Raw genomic sequence first — 16,059 nt, forward strand, 5'->3', positions numbered from 1 at the left:
CTCAACTTACGCTTTGGAGATTTTGTCGTGTCCAGCTGTCAGCGTTGTCTCTGAACGTGTCTTCAGTGCTGCTGGGTGTGTGCTGACAGATAAGCGCACGCGTCTGTCCAGTGACAATGTGGACAGACTAACGTTCATCAAAATGAACAAGTCATGGATCCACAAGGAATTTACTACCCCTGTGTCATCCTGGGGAGAGTAAATGCTTGTGGATTTGGAATGTGCTTGATGAAAATCAAAACATCCTGTTTGCAACTAGGGCACAAGTGCTGCCACTGATGAGGTGTCTGTGTGGCCCAATTTTTGGAAAAAAGGGAGACTCCGCTTGGAGTAACCCTTGCTTACATTGTTTTTAAAAATGATTCAAGATGAACAGATCTGGGATCAGGAAAGACTTTGCTACCTACCCCGGGGTCATCCTGGAAACGGTTAAGTATGGCGTATTTTTGAATGTGCTTGATGCAAATCTAGCTGTGAAGTGTACAACTGGGGCACAAGTGCTGCCACTGAAGGGGTGGGTGTGTGTGTGTGTGGCCCAATTTTTGGAAAAAAGGGAGACTCCGCTTGGAATCACCTTGCAGTGTTATACATGATTTTAGAAGGGCGTGCCATGCCTATATCTGTGTCTCCTCTTTTTCCTTGTTCTGCTCTTTTGTTTTCGCATGAGTATATGTCCTTGTCACTTTGCCATGTGTTTGTGTTGTGTTGTGAGTTGTTTGTCACCTTTTGGACACCTTTGACGGTGTTTTCTAGGTGTTTTTATGTGTTTCTGATTGCCTGCCATTGTTTCCTATGCGGTTCAAGTTCGGTTCGTCGAACCGAACTCGAACGGGACCCCCGTTAGACGAACCGAACTCGAGCCAAACCACGGCCAGTTCGCTCATCTCTAGTCATGAACTGAATATAATTATTACATTGCTTTGATAACTTTTAATTCCACACTAAACTACATGTATTGTATGAGAACATGCTTTCATTGTGATTTGGCACAAAGACACCGTAAGTAGAGTTGAGCGCGGTTCGTGGTTCGTGGTTCTCCAGTTCTAGGCTCGAGTGATTTTTGGGCTGTTCGAGATCGAACTAGAACTCGAGCTTTTTGCTAAAAGCTCGATAGTTCTAGATACGTTCGAGAACGGTTCTAGCAGCAAAAAGCAGGGCTTTTTACAGCTACAGTGAGCAGGAGCCATCGCTGGCAGCCTGCCACAAGCTGGTAACCAAGATAAACATCGGGTATCCAAGCAAAGCGCTTTGGTTAGTAACCCGATGTTTATCTTAGTTACGTGCAGGAAGCCCACACTTTCCCGCTCAGCTCGCTCCACCCCCTCCTGCCCGCGGCATGTACACATACATACACATACACAAACACACACACACACACACATCCACCCCCCCCCCCCCGCCCGCCCGCCCGCCCGCTCGCTTGCTCGGCTTACCTGCGGTGATGAAGTCCCGCCATCCCGACCTCAGCGCTGTCACTGTCCTCCATGGCCGCCGCTTGTCACATCACCTATCGCTTCCGACCCGAGACTGACACTGGCGGTGACGTCACGGACCTCTCGCGATACTTGATGTGAAGGCGCCGGTCATTGACCTCAGTGACAGGGGCTGTCAGTGTGCTGGAGATCAGCGCAGGTAATGTACCTCACTGACAGCAGCACTTGTCACCCCCCTGCAGTGACCTGGGCTGACCCATTGATGTTAGCTCAGGTCACTGCACTGCTCTCCCAGCCAATGGGGAACATCCTGCTCTTCATTGACTGGGACAGTGTGCATCGTCATGGCAACCCCTTGGATTACACCAGACCTGGATTTGTTTTTCAATCTAATAAATTGGTTAAAGAGGGAATGTTTTGGGGAGTGTTTTTTCAAATAAAAATGTGTTTGTCGTGTATTTTTTTTTTATTACTGACTGGGTTGGTGATGTCGGGTATCTGATAGACGCCTGACCTCACCAACCCCAGGGCTTGATGCCAGGTGACATTACACATCTGGTATTAACCCCAAATATTACCCCGTTTGCCACCGCACCAGGGCGCGGGATGAGCTGGGGCGAAGCACCAGGATTGGCGCATCTAATGGATGCGCCACTTCTGGGGCGGCTGCGGCCTGCTATTTTTAGGCTGGGGAGATTCCAATAACCATGGACCTCCCTAGTCTGAGAATATCAGGCCCCAGCTGTCTGCTTTACCTTGGCTGGTGATCCAATTTTGGGGGACCCCTACGTGTTTTTTTTTTTAATTATTTATTTAATTTAAAATAACAGCGTGGGGTGCCCTCAGTTTTGGATTACCAGCCAAGGTGAGGTTGCCAGCTGTGGTCTGCAGGCTGCAGCCGTCTGCTTTACCCTAGCTGGCTACAAAACTAGGGGGAACCCTATGTCATTTTTTTTTCATTTTTTTGGCTAAATACAAAGCTAAGCACCCCTTAGTGCCACATGAAAGGTACCAAAGGGTGTTCCACTTTTTCTCCATTTTTTTCTCCACTTTCTCTCCACTTTTTCTCCACTTTTTCTCCATTTTTTTCTCCACTTATTCTCCACTTTTTCTCCTCTTATTCTCCACTTTTTCTCCACTTTTTCTCCACTTTTTCTCCTCTTATTCTCCACTTTTTCTCCACTTTTTCTCCACTTTTTCTCCATTTTTTTCTCCACTTTCTCCACTTTTTCTCCACTTTTTTCTCCACTTTTTCTCCTCTTATGCTCCACTTTTTCTCCTCTTAATCTCCACTTTTTCTCCACTTTTTCTCCACATTTTCTCCACTTTTTTCTCCACTTTTTCTCCTCTTATGCTCCACTTTTTCTCCACTTTTTCTCCACTTTTTCTCCACTTTTTCTCCACTTTTTCTCCACTTTTTCTCCTCTTAATCTCCACTTTTTTTCCTCTTATGCTCCACTTTTTCTCCACTTTTTCTCCACTTTTTCTCCACGTTTTCTCCACTTTTTTCTCCACTTTTTCTCCTCTTATGCTCCACTTTTTCTCCACTTTTTCTCCACTTTTTCTCCACTTTTTCTCCACGTTTTCTCCACGTTTTCTCCACTTTTTTCTCCACTTTTTCTCCTCTTATGCTCCACTTTTTCTCCACTTTTTCTCCACTTTTTCTCCTCTTAATCTCCACTTTTTCTCCACTTTTTCTCCACTTTTTCTCCACTTTTTCTCCTCTTATGCTCCACTTTTTCTCCACTTTTTCTCCACTTTTTCTCCACTTTTTCTCCTCTTATGCTCCACTTTTTCTCCACTTTTTCTCCACTTTTTCTCCTCTTATGCTCCACTTTTTCTCCACTTTTTCTCCACTTTTTTCTCCACTTTTTCTCCTCTTATGCTCCACTTTTTCTCCACTTTTTCTCCACTTTTTCTCCACTTTTTCTCCTCTTATGCTCCACTTTTTCTCCACTTTTTCTCCACTTTTTCTCCATTTTTTTCTCCACTTATTCTCCACTTTTTCTCCTCTTATTCTCCACTTTTTCTCCACTTTTTCTCCACTTTTTCTCCACTTTTTTCTCCACTTTTTCTCCTCTTATGCTCCACTTTTTCTCCACTTTTTCTCCACTTTTTCTCCACTTTTTCTCCTCTTAATCTCCACTTTTTCTCCTCTTATGCTCCACTTTTTCTCCACTTTTTCTCCACATTTTCTCCACGTTTTCTCCACTTTTTTCTCCACTTTTTCTCCTCTTATGCTCCACTTTTTCTCCACTTTTTCTCCACTTTTTCTCCACTTTTTCTCCACGTTTTCTCCACGTTTTCTCCACTTTTTTCTCCACTTTTTCTCCTCTTATGCTCCACTTTTTCTCCACTTTTTCTCCACTTTTTCTCCTCTTAATCTCCACTTTTTCTCCACTTTTTCTCCACTTTTTCTCCACTTTTTCTCCACTTTTTCTCCACTTTTTTCTCCACTTTTTCTCCACTTTTTCTCCTCTTATGCTCCACTTTTTCTCCACTTTTTCTCCACTTTTTCTCCACTTTTTCTCCTCTTATGCTCCACTTTTTCTCCACTTTTTCTCCACTTTTTCTCCTCTTATGCTCCACTTTTTCTCCACTTTTTCTCCACTTTTTTCTCCACTTTTTCTCCTCTTATGCTCCACTTTTTCTCCACTTTTTCTCCACTTTTTCTCCACTTTTTCTCCTCTTATGCTCCACTTTTTCTCCACTTTTTCTCCACTTTTTCTCCATTTTTTTCTCCACTTATTCTCCACTTTTTCTCCTCTTATTCTCCACTTTTTCTCCACTTTTTCTCCACTTTTTCTCCTCTTATTCTCCACTTTTTCTCCACTTTTTCTCCACTTTTTCTCCATTTTTTTCTCCACTTTCTCCACTTTTTCTCCACTTTTTTCTCCACTTTTTCTCCTCTTATGCTCCACTTTTTCTCCTGTTAATCTCCACTTTTTCTCCACTTTTTCTCCACTTTTTCTCCACTTTTTTCTCCACTTTTTCTCCTCTTATGCTCCACTTTTTCTCCACTTTTTCTCCACTTTTTCTCCACTTTTTCTCCTCTTAATCTCCACTTTTTCTCCTCTTATGCTCCACTTTTTCTCCACTTTTTCTCCACTTTTTCTCCACTTTTTCTCCTCTTATGCTCCACTTTTTCTCCACTTTTTCTCCTCTTAATCTCCACTTTTTCTCCTCTTATGCTCCACTTTTTCTCCACTTTTTCTCCACTTTTTCTCCTCTTATGCTCCACTTTTTCTCCACTTTTTCTCCACTTTTTCTCCTCTTATGCTCCACTTTTTCTCCACTTTTTCTCCACTTTTTTCTCCGCTTTTTCTCCTCTTATGCTCCACTTTTTCTCCACTTTTTCTCCACTTTTTCTCCACTTATGCTCCACTTTTTCTCCACTTTTTCTCCACTTTTTTCTCCACTTTTTCTCCTCTTAATCTCCACTTTTTCTCCACTTTTTCTCCACTTTTTCTCCACTTTTTCTCCACTTTTTCTCCACTTTTTTCTCCACTTTTTCTCCACTTTTTCTCCTCTTATGTTCCACTTATTCTCCACTTTTTCTCCACTTTTTCTCTACTTTTTCTATGGTCGGTCTACCCATTAGCTCTGCCATGCATAGTGTAGCTCTACACCTACTGCACATGTTACTTTATGATTGACATCTCTTTCGTACCAGAGCTGTCTAAGTCTACTCTGACCCCATATTTGTCATTACTATATTGTCCTTGTACTGTATTATGACATTTGTATCATGTGTTTCATTTCTTGCTGTGTTGCAATTTTTTTGCTGCATCCCAATTGTACCTTTACATTGTTCGAGTTTATGTTATTGTTCTCTCACTCTTATGTGATACTGATTATTGTCATTTTTCATGATTACATGCAGATAAGTCCAATCTGACGAAGGCTCAGGCCGAAACGTCATTTGTAACTTGTTTTGGACAAAAACATATATGCTTATGAAAAAAAAATTTTCTCCTCTTAATCTCCACTTTTTCTCCTCTTATGCTCCACTTTTTCTCCACTTTTTCTCCACTTTTTCTCCACGTTTTCTCCACTTTTTTCTCCACTTTTTCTCCTCTTATGCTCCACTTTTTCTCCACTTTTTCTCCACTTTTTCTCCACGTTTTCTCCACGTTTTCTCCACTTTTTTCTCCACTTTTTCTCCTCTTATGCTCCACTTTTTCTCCACTTTTTCTCCACTTTTTCTCCTCTTAATCTCCACTTTTTCTCCACTTTTTCTCCACTTTTTCTCCACTTTTTCTCCACTTTTTTCTCCACTTTTTCTCCACTTTTTCTCCTCTTATGCTCCACTTTTTCTCCACTTTTTCTCCACTTTTTCTCCACTTTTTCTCCTCTTATGCTCCACTTTTTCTCCACTTTTTCTCCACTTTTTCTCCTCTTATGCTCCACTTTTTCTCCACTTTTTCTCCACTTTTTTCTCCACTTTTTCTCCTCTTATGCTCCACTTTTTCTCCACTTTTTCTCCACTTTTTCTCCACTTTTTCTCCTCTTATGCTCCACTTTTTCTCCACTTTTTCTCCACTTTTTCTCCATTTTTTTCTCCACTTATTCTCCACTTTTTCTCCTCTTATTCTCCACTTTTTCTCCACTTTTTCTCCACTTTTTCTCCACTTTTTTCTCCACTTTTTCTCCTCTTATGCTCCACTTTTTCTCCACTTTTTCTCCACTTTTTCTCCACTTTTTCTCCTCTTAATCTCCACTTTTTCTCCTCTTATGCTCCACTTTTTCTCCTCTTAATCTCCACTTTTTCTCCACTTTTTCTCCACTTTTTCTCCACTTTTTTCTCCACTTTTTCTCCTCTTATGCTCCACTTTTTCTCCACTTTTTCTCCACTTTTTCTCCACTTTTTCTCCACTTTTTCTCCACTTTTTCTCCTCTTAATCTCCACTTTTTCTCCTCTTATGCTCCACTTTTTCTCCACTTTTTCTCCACTTTTTCTCCACGTTTTCTCCACTTTTTTCTCCACTTTTTCTCCTCTTATGCTCCACTTTTTCTCCACTTTTTCTCCACTTTTTCTCCACTTTTTCTCCACGTTTTCTCCACGTTTTCTCCACTTTTTTCTCCACTTTTTCTCCTCTTATGCTCCACTTTTTCTCCACTTTTTCTCCACTTTTTCTCCTCTTAATCTCCACTTTTTCTCCACTTTTACTCCACTTTTTCTCCACTTTTTCTCCACTTTTTCTCCACTTTTTTCTCCACTTTTTCTCCACTTTTTCTCCTCTTATGCTCCACTTTTTCTCCACTTTTTCTCCACTTTTTCTCCACTTTTTCTCCTCTTATGCTCCACTTTTTCTCCACTTTTTCTCCACTTTTTCTCCTCTTATGCTCCACTTTTTCTCCACTTTTTCTCCACTTTTTCTCCACTTTTTCTCCACTTTTTTCTCCACTTTTTCTCCACTTTTTCTCCTCTTATGCTCCACTTTTTCTCCACTTTTTCTCCACTTTTTCTCCACTTTTTCTCCTCTTATGCTCCACTTTTTCTCCACTTTTTCTCCACTTTTTCTCCTCTTATGCTCCACTTTTTCTCCACTTTTTCTCCACTTTTTTCTCCACTTTTTCTCCTCTTATGCTCCACTTTTTCTCCACTTTTTCTCCACTTTTTCTCCACTTTTTCTCCTCTTATGCTCCACTTTTTCTCCACTTTTTCTCCACTTTTTCTCCATTTTTTTCTCCACTTATTCTCCACTTTTTCTCCTCTTATTCTCCACTTTTTCTCCACTTTTTCTCCACTTTTTCTCCACTTTTTTCTCCACTTTTTCTCCTCTTATGCTCCACTTTTTCTCCACTTTTTCTCCACTTTTTCTCCACTTTTTCTCCTCTTAATCTCCACTTTTTCTCCTCTTATGCTCCACTTTTTCTCCTCTTAATCTCCACTTTTTCTCCACTTTTTCTCCACTTTTTCTCCACTTTTTTCTCCACTTTTTCTCCTCTTATGCTCCACTTTTTCTCCACTTTTTCTCCACTTTTTCTCCACTTTTTCTCCACTTTTTCTCCACTTTTTCTCCTCTTAATCTCCACTTTTTCTCCTCTTATGCTCCACTTTTTCTCCACTTTTTCTCCACTTTTTCTCCACGTTTTCTCCACTTTTTTCTCCACTTTTTCTCCTCTTATGCTCCACTTTTTCTCCACTTTTTCTCCACTTTTTCTCCACTTTTTCTCCACGTTTTCTCCACGTTTTCTCCACTTTTTTCTCCACTTTTTCTCCTCTTATGCTCCACTTTTTCTCCACTTTTTCTCCACTTTTTCTCCTCTTAATCTCCACTTTTTCTCCACTTTTACTCCACTTTTTCTCCACTTTTTCTCCACTTTTTCTCCACTTTTTTCTCCACTTTTTCTCCACTTTTTCTCCTCTTATGCTCCACTTTTTCTCCACTTTTTCTCCACTTTTTCTCCACTTTTTCTCCTCTTATGCTCCACTTTTTCTCCACTTTTTCTCCACTTTTTCTCCTCTTATGCTCCACTTTTTCTCCACTTTTTCTCCACTTTTTTCTCCACTTTTTCTCCTCTTATGCTCCACTTTTTCTCCACTTTTTCTCCACTTTTTCTCCACTTTTTCTCCTCTTATGCTCCACTTTTTCTCCACTTTTTCTCCACTTTTTCTCCATTTTTTTCTCCACTTATTCTCCACTTTTTCTCCTCTTATTCTCCACTTTTTCTCCACTTTTTCTCCACTTTTTCTCCACTTTTTTCTCCACTTTTTCTCCTCTTATGCTCCACTTTTTCTCCACTTTTTCTCCACTTTTTCTCCACTTTTTCTCCTCTTAATCTCCACTTTTTCTCCTCTTATGCTCCACTTTTTCTCCACTTTTTCTCCACTTTTTCTCCACGTTTTCTCCACTTTTTTCTCCACTTTTTCTCCTCTTATGCTCCACTTTTTCTCCACTTTTTCTCCACTTTTTCTCCACTTTTTCTCCACGTTTTCTCCACGTTTTCTCCACTTTTTTCTCCACTTTTTCTCCTCTTATGCTCCACTTTTTCTCCACTTTTTCTCCACTTTTTCTCCTCTTAATCTCCACTTTTTCTCCACTTTTTCTCCACTTTTTCTCCACTTTTTCTCCACTTTTTTCTCCACTTTTTCTCCACTTTTTCTCCTCTTATGCTCCACTTTTTCTCCACTTTTTCTCCACTTTTTCTCCACTTTTTCTCCTCTTATGCTCCACTTTTTCTCCACTTTTTCTCCACTTTTTCTCCTCTTATGCTCCACTTTTTCTCCACTTTTTCTCCACTTTTTTCTCCACTTTTTCTCCTCTTATGCTCCACTTTTTCTCCACTTTTTCTCCACTTTTTCTCCACTTTTTCTCCTCTTATGCTCCACTTTTTCTCCACTTTTTCTCCACTTTTTCTCCATTTTTTTCTCCACTTATTCTCCACTTTTTCTCCTCTTATTCTCCACTTTTTCTCCACTTTTTCTCCACTTTTTCTCCTCTTATTCTCCACTTTTTCTCCACTTTTTCTCCACTTTTTCTCCATTTTTTCTCCACTTTCTCCACTTTTTCTCCACTTTTTTCTCCACTTTTTCTCCTCTTATGCTCCACTTTTTCTCCTCTTAATCTCCACTTTTTCTCCACTTTTTCTCCACTTTTTCTCCACTTTTTTCTCCACTTTTTCTCCTCTTATGCTCCACTTTTTCTCCACTTTTTCTCCACTTTTTCTCCACTTTTTCTCCTCTTAATCTCCACTTTTTCTCCTCTTATGCTCCACTTTTTCTCCACTTTTTCTCCACTTTTTCTCCACTTTTTCTCCTCTTATGCTCCACTTTTTCTCCACTTTTTCTCCACTTTTTCTCCATTTTTTTCTCCACTTATTCTCCACTTTTTATCCTCTTATTCTCCACTTTTTCTCCACTTTTTCTCCACTTTTTCTCCACTTTTTTCTCCACTTTTTCTCCTCTTATGCTCCACTTTTTCTCCACTTTTTCTCCACTTTTTCTCCACTTTTTCTCCTCTTAATCTCCACTTTTTCTCCTCTTATGCTCCACTTTTTCTCCTCTTAATCTCCACTTTTTCTCCACTTTTTCTCCACTTTTTCTCCACTTTTTTCTCCACTTTTTCTCCTCTTATGCTCCACTTTTTCTCCACTTTTTCTCCACTTTTTCTCCACTTTTTCTCCACTTTTTCTCCACTTTTTCTCCTCTTAATCTCCACTTTTTCTCCTCTTATGCTCCACTTTTTCTCCACTTTTTCTCCACTTTTTCTCCACGTTTTCTCCACTTTTTTCTCCACTTTTTCTCCTCTTATGCTCCACTTTTTCTCCACTTTTTCTCCACTTTTTCTCCACTTTTTCTCCACGTTTTCTCCACGTTTTCTCCACTTTTTTCTCCACTTTTTCTCCTCTTATGCTCCACTTTTTCTCCACTTTTTCTCCACTTTTTCTCCTCTTAATCTCCACTTTTTCTCCACTTTTACTCCACTTTTTCTCCACTTTTTCTCCACTTTTTCTCCACTTTTTTCTCCACTTTTTCTCCACTTTTTCTCCTCTTATGCTCCACTTTTTCTCCACTTTTTCTCCACTTTTTCTCCACTTTTTCTCCTCTTATGCTCCACTTTTTCTCCACTTTTTCTCCACTTTTTCTCCTCTTATGCTCCACTTTTTCTCCACTTTTTCTCCACTTTTTTCTCCACTTTTTCTCCTCTTATGCTCCACTTTTTCTCCACTTTTTCTCCACTTTTTCTCCACTTTTTCTCCTCTTATGCTCCACTTTTTCTCCACTTTTTCTCCACTTTTTCTCCATTTTTTTCTCCACTTATTCTCCACTTTTTCTCCTCTTATTCTCCACTTTTTCTCCACTTTTTCTCCACTTTTTCTCCACTTTTTTCTCCACTTTTTCTCCTCTTATGCTCCACTTTTTCTCCACTTTTTCTCCACTTTTTCTCCACTTTTTCTCCTCTTAATCTCCACTTTTTCTCCTCTTATGCTCCACTTTTTCTCCACTTTTTCTCCACTTTTTCTCCACGTTTTCTCCACTTTTTTCTCCACTTTTTCTCCTCTTATGCTCCACTTTTTCTCCACTTTTTCTCCACTTTTTCTCCACTTTTTCTCCACGTTTTCTCCACGTTTTCTCCACTTTTTTCTCCACTTTTTCTCCTCTTATGCTCCACTTTTTCTCCACTTTTTCTCCACTTTTTCTCCTCTTAATCTCCACTTTTTCTCCACTTTTTCTCCACTTTTTCTCCACTTTTTCTCCACTTTTTCTCCACTTTTTTCTCCACTTTTTCTCCACTTTTTCTCCTCTTATGCTCCACTTTTTCTCCACTTTTTCTCCACTTTTTCTCCACTTTTTCTCCTCTTATGCTCCACTTTTTCTCCACTTTTTCTCCACTTTTTCTCCTCTTATGCTCCACTTTTTCTCCACTTTTTCTCCACTTTTTTCTCCACTTTTTCTCCTCTTATGCTCCACTTTTTCTCCACTTTTTCTCCACTTTTTCTCCACTTTTTCTCCTCTTATGCTCCACTTTTTCTCCACTTTTTCTCCACTTTTTCTCCATTTTTTTCTCCACTTATTCTCCACTTTTTCTCCTCTTATTCTCCACTTTTTCTCCACTTTTTCTCCACTTTTTCTCCTCTTATTCTCCACTTTTTCTCCACTTTTTCTCCACTTTTTCTCCATTTTTTCTCCACTTTCTCCACTTTTTCTCCACTTTTTTCTCCACTTTTTCTCCTCTTATGCTCCACTTTTTCTCCACTTTTTCTCCACTTTTTCTCCACGTTTTCTCCACTTTTTTCTCCACTTTTTCTCCTCTTATGCTCCACTTTTTCTCCACTTTTTCTCCACTTTTTCTCCACTTTTTCTCCACGTTTTCTCCACGTTTTCTCCACTTTTTTCTCCACTTTTTCTCCTCTTATGCTCCACTTTTTCTCCACTTTTTCTCCACTTTTTCTCCTCTTAATCTCCACTTTTTCTCCACTTTTACTCCACTTTTTCTCCACTTTTTCTCCACTTTTTCTCCACTTTTTTCTCCACTTTTTCTCCACTTTTTCTCCTCTTATGCTCCACTTTTTCTCCACTTTTTCTCCACTTTTTCTCCACTTTTTCTCCTCTTATGCTCCACTTTTTCTCCACTTTTTCTCCACTTTTTCTCCTCTTATGCTCCACTTTTTCTCCACTTTTTCTCCACTTTTTTCTCCACTTTTTCTCCTCTTATGCTCCACTTTTTCTCCACTTTTTCTCCACTTTTTCTCCACTTTTTCTCCTCTTATGCTCCACTTTTTCTCCACTTTTTCTCCACTTTTTCTCCATTTTTTTCTCCACTTATTCTCCACTTTTTCTCCTCTTATTCTCCACTTTTTCTCCACTTTTTCTCCACTTTTTCTCCACTTTTTTCTCCACTTTTTCTCCTCTTATGCTCCACTTTTTCTCCACTTTTTCTCCACTTTTTCTCCACTTTTTCTCCTCTTAATCTCCACTTTTTCTCCTCTTATGCTCCACTTTTTCTCCACTTTTTCTCCACTTTTTCTCCACGTTTTCTCCACTTTTTTCTCCACTTTTTCTCCTCTTATGCTCCACTTTTTCTCCACTTTTTCTCCACTTTTTCTCCACTTTTTCTCCACGTTTTCTCCACGTTTTCTCCACTTTTTTCTCCACTTTTTCTCCTCTTATGCTCCACTTTTTCTCCACTTTTTCTCCACTTTTTCTCCTCTTAATCTCCACTTTTTCTCCACTTTTTCTCCACTTTTTCTCCACTTTTTCTCCACTTTTTCTCCACTTTTTTCTCCACTTTTTCTCCACTTTTTCTCCTCTTATGCTCCACTTTTTCTCCACTTTTTCTCCACTTTTTCTCCACTTTTTCTCCTCTTATGCTCCACTTTTTCTCCACTTTTTCTCCACTTTTTCTCCTCTTATGCTCCACTTTTTCTCCACTTTTTCTCCACTTTTTTCTCCACTTTTTCTCCTCTTATGCTCCACTTTTTCTCCACTTTTTCTCCACTTTTTCTCCACTTTTTCTCCTCTTATGCTCCACTTTTTCTCCACTTTTTCTCCACTTTTTCTCCATTTTTTTCTCCACTTATTCTCCACTTTTTCTCCTCTTATTCTCCACTTTTTCTCCACTTTTTCTCCACTTTTTCTCCTCTTATTCTCCACTTTTTCTCCACTTTTTCTCCACTTTTTCTCCATTTTTTCTCCACTTTCTCCACTTTTTCTCCACTTTTTTCTCCACTTTTTCTCCTCTTATGCTCCACTTTTTCTCCTCTTAATCTCCACTTTTTCTCCACTTTTTCTCCACTTTTTCTCCACTTTTTTCTCCACTTTTTCTCCTCTTATGCTCCACTTTTTCTCCACTTTTTCTCCACTTTTTCTCCACTTTTTCTCCTCTTAATCTCCACTTTTTCTCCTCTTATGCTCCACTTTTTCTCCACTTTTTCTCCACTTTTTCTCCACTTTTTCTCCACTTTTTCTCCTCTTATGCTCCACTTTTTCTCCACTTTTTCTCCACTTTTTCTCCACTTTTTCTCCACGTTTTCTCCACGTTTTCTCCACTTTTTTCTCCACTTTTTCTCCTCTTATGCTCCACTTTTTCTCCACTTTTTCTCCACTTTTTCTCCTCTTAATCTCCACTTTTTCTCCACTTTTTCTCCACTTTTTCTCCACTTTTTCTCCACTTTTTTCTCCACTTTTTCTCCACTTTTTCTCCTCTTATGCTCCACTTTTTCTCCACTTTTTCTCCACTTTTTCTCCACTTTTTCTCCTCTTATGCTCCACTTTTTCTCCACTTTTTCTCCACTTTTTCTCCTCTTATGCTCCACTTTTTCTCCACTTTTTCTCCACTTTTTTCTCCACTTTTTCTCCTCTTATGCTCCACTTTTTCTCCACTTTTTCTCCACTTTTTCTCCACTTTTTCTCCTCTTATGCTCCACTTTTTCTCCACTTTTTCTCCACTTTTTCTCCATTTTTTTCTCCACTTATTCTCCGCTTTTTCTCCTCTTATTCTCCACTTTTTCTCCACTTTTTCTCCACTTTTTCTCCACTTTTTTCTCCACTTTTTCTCCTCTTATGCTCCACTTTTTCTCCACTTTTTCTCCACTTTTTCTCCACTTTTTCTCCACTTTTTCTCCTCTTAATCTCCACTTTTTCTCCTCTTATGCTCCACTTTTTCTCCACTTTTTCTCCACTTTTTCTCCACGTTTTCTCCACTTTTTTCTCCACTTTTTCTCCTCTTATGCTCCACTTTTTCTCCACTTTTTCTCCACTTTTTCTCCACTTTTTCTCCACGTTTTCTCCACGTTTTCTCCACTTTTTTCTCCACTTTTTCTCCTCTTATGCTCCACTTTTTCTCCACTTTTTCTCCACTTTTTCTCCTCTTAATCTCCACTTTTTCTCCACTTTTTCTCCACTTTTTCTCCACTTTTTCTCCACTTTTTTCTCCACTTTTTCTCCACTTTTTCTCCTCTTATGCTCCACTTTTTCTCCACTTTTTCTCCACTTTTTCTCCACTTTTTCTCCTCTTATGCTCCACTTTTTCTCCACTTTTTCTCCACTTTTTTCTCCACTTTTTCTCCTCTTATGCTCCACTTTTTCTCCACTTTTTCTCCACTTTTTCTCCACTTTTTCTCCTCTTATGCTCCACTTTTTCTCCACTTTTTCTCCACTTTTTCTCCATTTTTTTCTCCACTTATTCTCCACTTTTTCTCCTCTTATTCTCCACTTTTTCTCCACTTTTTCTCCACTGTTTCTCCTCTTATTCTCCACTTTTTCTCCACTTTTTCTCCACTTTTTCTCCATTTTTTTCTCCACTTTCTCCACTTTTTCTCCACTTTTTTCTCCACTTTTTCTCCTCTTATGCTCCACTTTTTCTCCTCTTAATCTCCACTTTTCTCCACTTTTTCTCCACTTTTTCTCCACTTTTTTCTCCACTTTTTCTCCTCTTATGCTCCACTTTTTCTCCACTTTTTCTCCACTTTTTCTCCACTTTTTCTCCTCTTAATCTCCACTTTTTCTCCTCTTATGCTCCACTTTTTCTCCACTTTTTCTCCACTTTTTCTCCACTTTTTCTCCACTTTTTCTCCTCTTATGCTCCACTTTTTCTCCACTTTTTCTCCTCTTAATCTCCACTTTTTCTCCTCTTATGCTCCACTTTTTCTCCACTTTTTCTCCACTTTTTCTCCTCTTATGCTCCACTTTTTCTCCTCTTATGCTCCACTTTTTCTCCACTTTTTCTCCACTTTTTTCTCCGCTTTTTCTCCTCTTATGCTCCACTTTTTCTCCACTTTTTCTTCACTTTTTCTCCACTTATGCTCCACTTTTTCTCCACTTTTTCTCCACTTTTTTCTCCACTTTTTCTCCTCTTAATCTCCACTTTTTCTCCACTTTTTCTCCACTTTTTCTCCACTTTTTCTCCACTTTTTTCTCCACTTTTTCTCCACTTTTTCTCCTCTTATGTTCCACTTATTCTCCACTTTTTCTCCACTTTTTCTCTACTTTTTCTATGGTCGGTCTACCCATTAGCTCTGCCATGCATAGTGTAGCTCTACACCTACTGCACATGTTACTTTATGATTGACATCTCTTTCGTACCAGAGCTGTCTAAGTCTACTCTGACCCCATATTTGTCATTACTATATTGTCCTTGTACTGTATTATGACATTTGTATCATGTGTTTCATTTCTTGCTGTGTTGCAATTTTTTTGCTGCATCCCAATTGTACCTCTACATTGTTCGAGTTTATGTTATTGTTCTCTCACTCTTATGTGATACTGATTATTGTCATTTTTCATGATTACATGCAGATAAGTCCAATCTGACGAAGGCTCAGGCCGAAACGTCATTTGTAACTTGTTTTGGACAAAAACATATATGCTTATGAAAAAAAAATTTTCTTAATACGGACCAATAAAGAGTGATTTTGCATTACTATCCGTTGTGACTTACTGACTTAGTCTGGGAGATATAGAGTGCCGAGGTTACTCACTAATTTTATCTATTATTACCTCTGAGCACCTATATACCAGTGAGCAGAGCTTCCTCTACAGTAGTTCTCCTGATTAGGCATGCCCTTACCTCATGAGCAGGGCATTGCAGCTTTGGTAGCAACCATTACGACATGGACTCTGCTGCTGTGGACCCGGGGAGAGTGAGTGCAGATTCATTGCACCCACACTCCTCACATGAAGGGTCCGCACTCCTAGAAAATGGGGGATACGTTCCCTGAGTGTCTCCCCCCCATATTCTAGACGGTCCAGAGTCGTCGTGGGACCCCTTTATTTTTTTTCTTACAATAAATTGGTGAAAGAGGAAATGTTTTGGGGACTGTTTTTTCAAATAAATTTCTTTTGTCGATTTTTTGTTTTTGTTAGTACTGACAGTTTATGATGTTGGGTATCTAATAGACGCCATGACATCACAAACTGCTGGGCTTGATCTCAGGTGACTTTACAGCTAGTATCAACCCGATTTATTACCCCGTTTGCCACTGCACCAGGGCACGGGATGAGCTGGGGTGAAGCGCCAGGATTGGCGCATCTAGTGGATGCGCCACGTCTGGGGTGCCTGCGGCCTGCTATTTTTAGGCTGTGAAGGCCCAATAACTATGGACCTTCCCACCCTGAGAATACCAGACCACAGCTGTCCGCTTTACCTTGGCTGGTGATCCAATTTGGGGGGTCCCCTAC

This window comes from Anomaloglossus baeobatrachus, chromosome 4, assembly GCF_048569485.1.
Source record: "Anomaloglossus baeobatrachus isolate aAnoBae1 chromosome 4, aAnoBae1.hap1, whole genome shotgun sequence".
NCBI lineage: Eukaryota > Metazoa > Chordata > Amphibia > Anura > Aromobatidae > Anomaloglossus > Anomaloglossus baeobatrachus.